The 8,886-nt window shown below is 36.7% G+C and overlaps 1 pseudogene; it reads left to right on the forward strand.

Annotated features, from left to right (window-relative positions):
- The first annotated feature begins 1,215 nt into the window (after positions 1-1,215).
- Positions 1,216-7,429, forward strand: LOC127618971 (cytochrome P450 2K4-like; annotated as a pseudogene).
- Positions 7,430-8,886: the final 1,457 nt, after the last annotated feature.

Raw genomic sequence — 8,886 nt, forward strand, 5'->3', positions numbered from 1 at the left:
GGTAAAACTGAGTACGGTCATGAAAACGCATTTGCGCATGGAACTACTTTATTACGCTCCAGATCAGAATCTGCCGTTGCTGGTTCAAAACAAATGATGCGTCCAAACCTCCGTTAGCAATTAAAAAAGTTAACTTCAGGAATAGTATCATGGCTTGTGCTGTTTCTAACAAGTTATTGTGTGTGTGTGTGTGTGTGTGTGTGTGTGTGTGTGTGTGTGTGTGAGAGAGAGAGAGAGAGAGAGAGAGAGAGATTGAGCGTGTGCGATCACCTGTTGCCACACCCAAGCTGAGATGCTGTCAGCTTTCTGAAGGTCAGCTTTCTCAGTGGAAAATAGATGTCCAAGCAGGGGTATTCCTCTCTATTTCATGGTAGACGGTGCACAAGAGTCATTCACTACAAACAGCGATGTCCTCCACCATTTTAAACAGTATATATCCATTGTGGAATCTCCGATAAAAGGTAAGCACTTGAGTTCTGTAATAAATCAGTCTGTTGTGTCTCTCAGCATGAGCCTTAATCCTGAAGTTATCCGTTTAAAGCCGTTTAAATCTATTTCCTAGCCTTGGTAATGTATTAGTAATACGAGCGATCAAGGAGCGCAGTTCTATGTAAACAATGACCAACGGATTCGCTTCACGTCACCAACTGGCTCATATTACAAACAAAAATGATCTTTTGCCACCACCTGCTGGCTAACATATGTAATTTCAAAAATAAAGCCAGTAACTCCCAACAGATACACTTTAGTTTAGAACAGCATGAACGCGGAGTGATACACACACAGTGAAGCGTCCGAGTGCTGATGGTGTCAGACCATCAGTGCTCATGGAACGTCTCTCGTCCAATCAGATTTGAGGACCGGAACTAACTGTGGTATATATATAGGGAATCCATTTTATTTTTCTGCATCCCAACAATGATTTGTCCAAATTTATTGTCCAATTTTTTATAGGATTTTTAGACAATTTCCCTCAAATGCAAAATATTCTTATTTCATCAAACTGAGGCTGACATTGAAGACTTTGAAAAAGCATTTTGTGGGAAATATGTCTTTATTGATCGTCTGACCTTCTCACCACAACATTAGATTTTAAGGAGTAATGCTACAAAGGTTGTAATGTATTTAATGGTTTCTTTTGTATCTGCAAGAATGACATCAGTATTGCAATCGTTATCACCCATGATGGGCCAGCGGATGGATGTACAAGGAATCATGATATTTCTGTGCGCGCTGCTGTTGGTGAAACACCTGTGTGATGTTTGTTCAAAGATGCCAAACATGCCGCCTGGACCTTTCCCTCTGCCTGTCATTGGACACGTTATTACTATAGGCTTTAAAGATCCACTGGGCTTCTTTCATAGGGTAAGTGTTTATGTTTGGACTCGATACACATACCTTTAGCCATTTAGTACATTTAAGACATTATACCATCTATATTATTTCTCTGAGGTATTTTTTTATCTAGCTTGTGAGATACCCATATAAAAATTTGTAAAATTATTCTGTGAGAACTTATAACATGTGAAGGGTCTGATTATGTCTAATGGGCACATGAGGCATCAACAGAGGCAGTTTGCTCTGTTGACACTGAAGTATTTTGGTGTGTGGAGAAAAAAAAACTTTCCCTGCGACTCTGTACAGTCTGAACGAGGTTAGTGAGAGCAATGTTATCGACGAACACTACATTTCTCTTTACAAGTAGGATTTGCAACATTTGACTATAAATCTGCAAATTGTTTGAAATGCATCATTTTATCAGACTTGTTTGCAATACATGCTGTCCTCTACAGGCCAAAAATTGCATTGGAACATCACACACAAAACCAGTAAAAAAAAAAAAAACAGTAAACAAAAAATGAAAACACTATGAAAAATCAAATAAATTAAAATGAATATACAGTTGCTGAATTAATGTAAATTAGTCTAACTGAACTGGAATTGACCCAAACTCTGCGGATTAACAATGACAGATAATCTCACTTTTATACTGATTGGTTCTTTTGTTTTTAATATGTGAAAAAGCTGATATGAAATAATAATAATAATAAATAAATCTGCACATCGGTTATCAGACACTTAAAACTTAAAAATCGGTATCGGCATAGGCCTACCTGTCAACACTCCCGTTTTTCCCGGGATTCTCCCGTATTTCACACCCATCTCCCGCCCCCCCTCCCGTTTTGCTATTTCTCCCGGGAAACTCTCCCACTAATTTGTATGGCCCAAACCTCGTTATATGAATAACACAACAGTATGTTATTCCAAGGTTGTCTCCAGTTGCCAGATCTTTTATGAAATGAATCCTACTCACACAATCAACACATCATCCAAATTTCAACCCATTTGTGACCTCAACCTGGCAACCTACAGCCCAGTTGCGCTGTTGATATCTGCGCAGGCAGTAGACACGGGAAGTTGAATCAAGCACTGGTAGATGGGGAGAAGAAGACTTAGGTAGTGCTCCGCGGGGATTTTTTTTTAAAATAAAATAATAATAATAATAATATATATATATATATATTTATTTTAATCATATATATGTGTGTGTGTAAATTTAACAACAGCTGGACGGAAGAATGTAATTTAATATCGACAATGCAAACGCCTTTTGCAAAGTGTGTCGCAATGATTATAATATCGGACACGCTGGGAAAATTGACGTTACAACGCACATTAAATCACAACAGCAAAATGTTTATGTATTTAGCCTGCCTCTACCATCCAGCACCCCCCACCACCTCCGTCCTTGCTCCCAGGACAACACCAGACTGCATTTGCCAGCATCTCTAAACTTCATCCCTTCATGCATGAGGAAATCAACAAACACAAATAGGAGAGGGACCCATCCAATCCCAGGGACTACATTGACTGCTACCTGGATGAATTTGAGAAGGTAGTCTTAGAAAATTCTCATGCATTTTTTATTTCTTTAAAGGGACTTTTTGAGGGTTCAATTGGCAGTCGGGACACGACTTTTCCTTTATAAATGTAATCATGTTTGCACATGTGAGACCCAAACGCAAACAACTTGAAAACAATTGCAATTCATGAAGGTCCTTTGCGTGGACTTCTCAATAGAATCCATTGAGCAATTAGCCCCACCTCCTGGTGTAGACAAGCATGGACATACAAGTTCTTAACTGAATATTCCCTATATACACAAATATTACATGCCCTACAGCATATATCAAGTTTTTATATTATTATTATTTTTTTTTTTTATGATTCATTGCTTTAATGCAAAATATACAGACAAACTGCTTTAACCTGATGGCAATGCATGTTCTTCTTTCTATATTATTTTCTTACATTTAGAGAAAGTCCTGTCTGAGATTGATCAGGTGATTGGACAGACATGTCAACCCTTGATGGATGACTGAACAAACCTGCTGTTCACCTACCCTGTGATCCATGAGATTCAGAGGTTTGCAAACATTGCTAACTTTACGCCTCCAAGTATGGCCAAAAAGGGCACCACAGTGACAGGATGTCCCATTCCAAATGTCAGTACATTGCTGCATGCATGCATTATGTACAGAAAGTTTTAAACAAAACAGCTTAACCTTACAAATGAATGGGACTACAACTTACTCAGTGTTTATTAACAAAACTTCCTTCTTTATCCTTGGACAGGGAGTGATTGTGACACCAATGTTAAAGTCAATCCAAGCAGGACAAGAATGAATACAGGACTCCATATGAATTTAACCCTGCTCACTTTCTGGATGAAAATGGCAAATGTTTGTAGAGAGAAATTTGATACCATTTTCAGTAGGTAAGTCATGATGAGTACTATGTACAGTAGACCCTTGCAGATCTATTGTATCTATTATTATAAGCGTATATAGAGTATACTGATCTAGCCCCTGATTTGCAGGTAAGAGGATGTATCCACTCGTATGGACCTCTTCCTCTTCTTCAACTCTCTCATGCAGAATTTTAACTTCCTGCCATTTGATGGACATACGCTAAGTATAAAAGGAACCATTAGTGTCACTTCTGGACCTAAACCCTTTTCAGATATGTGCTATACCTCAATAGAGTACAATTTTAATCAGCAAAGTCAGCTTCTATGCATATTAACATTTATGTATTTGGTAGACACATTTATCCAAAACAACATCCAGTGCATTCATGGTATATACATAATAAGTGTTGGTTAGATTACCTTAAAAAATGTAATCTGGCACTGATTACAAATTACACTTCTACTATTTGTAATAAATCTAATCTGTTTACTGTTTGATGACTTATTGCATGTTTTGATTAATATCTAATTTTAAGTGTATTAACTATCAATTCACCCTCTTTTCAATGAACATTAGCCAATTGTGTGCCTCTTTTAAAATCAAGACTGACAGATACTGTAATGTAATCCATATGCATTCCATAAAGTAACTGTAATCTGATGACACAATTGAATTACAAGTACTGATTTTTGTAATCATATTACTTAATCCTGATTACATGTATTACATTACTTCCCAACACTGTTCCTGGGAATTGAACAAACAACCTTGGTGTTATGTGCACTACACTTCACCAATTAAGCAGGAACTCTTGTGATTGCAACTCTCTTGAATCCTGTTTCAGTGCCAGTGTGTATAATCTGTTTATTAATTTCCCAAATGTACCCTGAGCTACATCTCACATGTTAATTACAGACTCTTTACTGAATGTGTTTTTGATAAGTAATTAATCTAATCTGCAAGCAATTAAAGGGGTTATGGCGTACTCTTTATATATATATATATATATATAATTATCTTCCTTGAGGTCCACTGATAATGCTAAACCAAACCAAACTGTCATATTTATTATTTTCCACCCTATCTCTGGGAATTTGTCTGAAATTGTCTGATTGGCTAACATCATGCTGCCTGTCAAATACAGCCATATTCAAAACCAATTTGGAAGAGAATTAACCAGCTCCACAACAGTATAAAAACACATTTCAGGGTTTCACATAATGCATATCCTGCATATTGCATTAAGATATATTGAGCTGTTCATCTCAAGAACAACTGTTAACACTCAGCACCATAAACTATCAAACAGTCATGACATTTGAAATATTAATGAATTAAACTGTTTACTTACGGTTTTGTGATTGGGTCCAAGTGTTGTTATTTGCCCCATCCTTCAACAATAGTTCCATTGCAAAGCTTAAATCGTATTGTGGCTGGTTCTCAAGCAACCCACACTGATATGAGCCGAAAAAATGGCACATACATAGTCCAAAGCATGGTGAATAGACACACACACATACAGTTCACATCACTGGAAATGCATCAAAATGGTCAAAGATGTCCATCTAGTGCGTGTTTACATACACCAACTATTTAAAGTAGTGCAGATGAGCTCGAGAAAGTGTCTAGGACGCATTTGTGCTCAAAACAGCAAGACTCAGACCCAGCGTATGCTTAACTCTCCTTTTTAAGTTGTAACTTGACACCGCGTTTTTTTAAAAGTGGTGCGAGATACATGACAATGGTCAAAGATGTCTATCTAGTCCATGTTTATATACAAAAATAATTAAATAGCCCTGATGGGTCCTCTTTGGTGTATTATATCTTTGGTGTAGGAATAGTGAGGCCACATTAGACCTGTTTGTCCTGCTCTCTCTCTCTCAGTTAACTGAAGCACCAGTGGGCAGGCCAAGGACTTAAGTAGGCATTGATTTTCTTTTTTCTTTTTAGCTGTAGAAGTGGTCATGAATTAATGGGCCCCCTAGGGAAGTAGCATAGTAGAGAAGGGGGCATTTTTGCAGTTTGGTTTCAATAAATGCTTTTATTGCATTGGGGATTAAGTTTTAAGTTCTGAAATTTACTGTATGTTTTTATAGTAGAATGATCTCTTATATGTCAAAATATCAAGGAACATTTGATACCACATCACATGACCCCTTTAAGATACTGAAACACTATTGTGTTCAGATTTTCGAATACAGTATAATATTTCTGCCCTAAAACCGGCAGTTCAAGACTGTAAAGCACAGAAACCCCAAACTAGATAGGATCCCACAGATGATTCAGGCTCCATAACTCCATTACCGAATGGGCTGTAGAACAAATTTAGAAGTTCTTTGACCTACTTTTTTAGTCATATTTGGTAGTTTGTCTGATTCACAGGAAATTATGAAAATCATCTAGAGACACTTCTACCAAAAAGTTGTCAAATAATTTATAGAACTGTTATATAACCTTTTTCGGTCTTTGCCTACAGTGACTAATTTGCCTGTATCTTGTAAATGCAATATCACAAGTTCACAAAACTTGGTACACATGGGCATCAGGACAATTTGAAGACATGTGCCAGATTTCATCCATTTCTGTTGCTGTTACTCAAAAATTAAAAAAAGTGCAACACTGTGTGATTTTTTTTTCCTACTCAAAGATGAAAGTGAAATATGTTTTGGTTCATTTTATAATGCTCTGTTGCAAGTAAGAGTGTTCTTTTAGCTCTGCTTAACACATTTTACAATATATATTTCCATTCTGCACAGTTCCAGGGATTGCTACATAAAATCACTGTTGAAAATGTGAAGAAAAGAAACTTGCTGTGATTCTACTTATGGTTCACACATTTTCCATTTCAAATTTAGACTTGAAGACAATTTACCTTATGTAACAGTAAATGAAATATAAATGTATACTCAATTTATATCCAATAAATACAAGATATTTTACGTTTGCACTTGTAGTCATCTATCCTTTTCATTTCAACAGCGAGACAAAAATATGCACCATATTTTAAGATGACTTCATCTATTTTATTATTAATAGGCAGCAAAAATGTTTAGATTATAACTGCTCATCACCATCAAATACCTTAGAGGAGTTAATATGGGGAGCCACTTTGGACAAAGATCTTATAATTATAATTATAAATATATAATTAGAATGTATCGCCTTACAAGTCATGCACTATATGAGTGTTTAGATGTCATGAGATAATGTTGTGTGAGGAACAGGTTGAAAAGTAAGTGATTTGTTTGAAAGGGAATTAAAGTCATTGTTGTTGTAGCACCTCTAGTGTTCATTTCACCATGAAACTGATACTACAACAAACCATGTAAAAATAATTTGGCAACCATTTAGGTATAGTAACATGCTTCCATGAGACCAGGTTGGTACGATCTAATACCAACAGGAACATCAAGCTGTAAAGCACCAGCCGACTGCATTTCAATCAATCGCTCCAAAACATTCAATTTCAGACAGACTTTCTTTTTAATTTTTAACTAACATTACAATTTCTTGCCTCAGGCCACTTTGAAGTTTATTCTTTGCCTGTCTGTGATGTTTGTGTGCTTTTAAATTAATCTGTGGTTTTCTCTTCAGGTACACAAGAGAAAGGCACTGGGCATGTGCCATTGAGCTCAGCTTGGTGGAGGACCAACAGCATATTAGCCAGGTGGTTATAAGTGTGTGTGTGTGTGTGTGTGTGTGTGTGTGTGTGTGTGTGTGTGTGTGTGTGTGTGTGTGTGTGTGTGTATACTACTATTCAAAAGTTTGGGGTCACTTGTCTGAAATGTTTCTGAAAAAAGTTTTTTAAATTGATAATTTGGACCGAATAATTAAGAAAAGCAGCTAATAAGTGCCCAGTATTGATGGGAACTCCTTCAATACTGTTTAAAAATCATCCCATGGTGATACCTAGGGTGATAAAATATCAAGAGTACATGTCTGCAAATTCTAGGCAAAATGTGGCCACTTTGAAGATGCTAAAATATAACATAGTTTTGATAGATTTTGGATTTTGTTAGTCACAACATAATTCCCATTCCATTTATATTATTTCACAGTTGTGATGATTTTACTATTATTTTAATATGTGAATAAATAAATATATAAAGAATGAGTAAGTGACACTAAACTTTTGAATGGTAGTGTACTGTATATATATATATATATACACATATACAACAGTTAGTTCTGGTCTTCGAATCTGATTGGACGAGATACGTTCCATGAGCACTGATGTCTGACAGCATCAGCACTCGGACAATTTACTGTGTGTGTATCACTCCGCTTGTGTTCGTGCCGTTCTAAACTAAAGTGTAAGAGCAGTGCATATGTGTTAAGAGTTACTGTATAAGTGTCTCTAACATGTATTTTTTATTTAATTATTTGACATTACATTTGGTGGCGGCAAAAGATCATTTTTGTGTAATATGAATCAGTTAGTTGACGTGAAGTGAATCCGTCAGCCACTGTTTACATACAACAGCTCTTTGTGATCGCTCGTATTACTACTACACTACTAAAGCTAGGAAACCGCTTTAAACGGCTTTGAATGAACAACTTCAGCATTACGACTCATCACAGCTGAGAGACACAACAGACTGATTAATTACACAACTCAAGGCGCTTACCTCTTACGGGATTTTCCACATTGGAGTGGACACACTTTTTAAAATGGTGGAGGAGATTGTGTTTTCTATAGTGAAAGACTCCGGCTACCGTGAAATAGGAATGCTTGGATGACTCTCTCTCTCACTCTCTCTCACTCTCACTCACACACACACACAACCACACTCACATCCATCCTTGTTTATCCAATGACTTGGTAGAAACAGCACAAGCAGTCATACTATTTCTGAAGTGATATTTTTGAATTACTAATGGTGGCTTGGACGATTTGAACCAGCAACGGCAGATTCTGATCGGTCGCATAATAAAGTAGTTCCATGCACAAATGCGTTTTTATGACTGTACTCAGTTTTTACTAATTTTTTTAAATATACTTGTTCATTGAACTGTTATGTATAAGCAATATCACACTCGCAGTCGTGCTATATATCCCTAAATCAGCACTGCTGTGATTACCTACAACACTCAACCTGCGGCCGAATCACAGCAGTGCTGATGAAGGGCCATA

This window comes from Xyrauchen texanus, chromosome 25 (assembly GCF_025860055.1).
Source record: "Xyrauchen texanus isolate HMW12.3.18 chromosome 25, RBS_HiC_50CHRs, whole genome shotgun sequence".
In the NCBI taxonomy this organism is placed as follows: Eukaryota; Metazoa; Chordata; class Actinopteri; order Cypriniformes; family Catostomidae; genus Xyrauchen; species Xyrauchen texanus.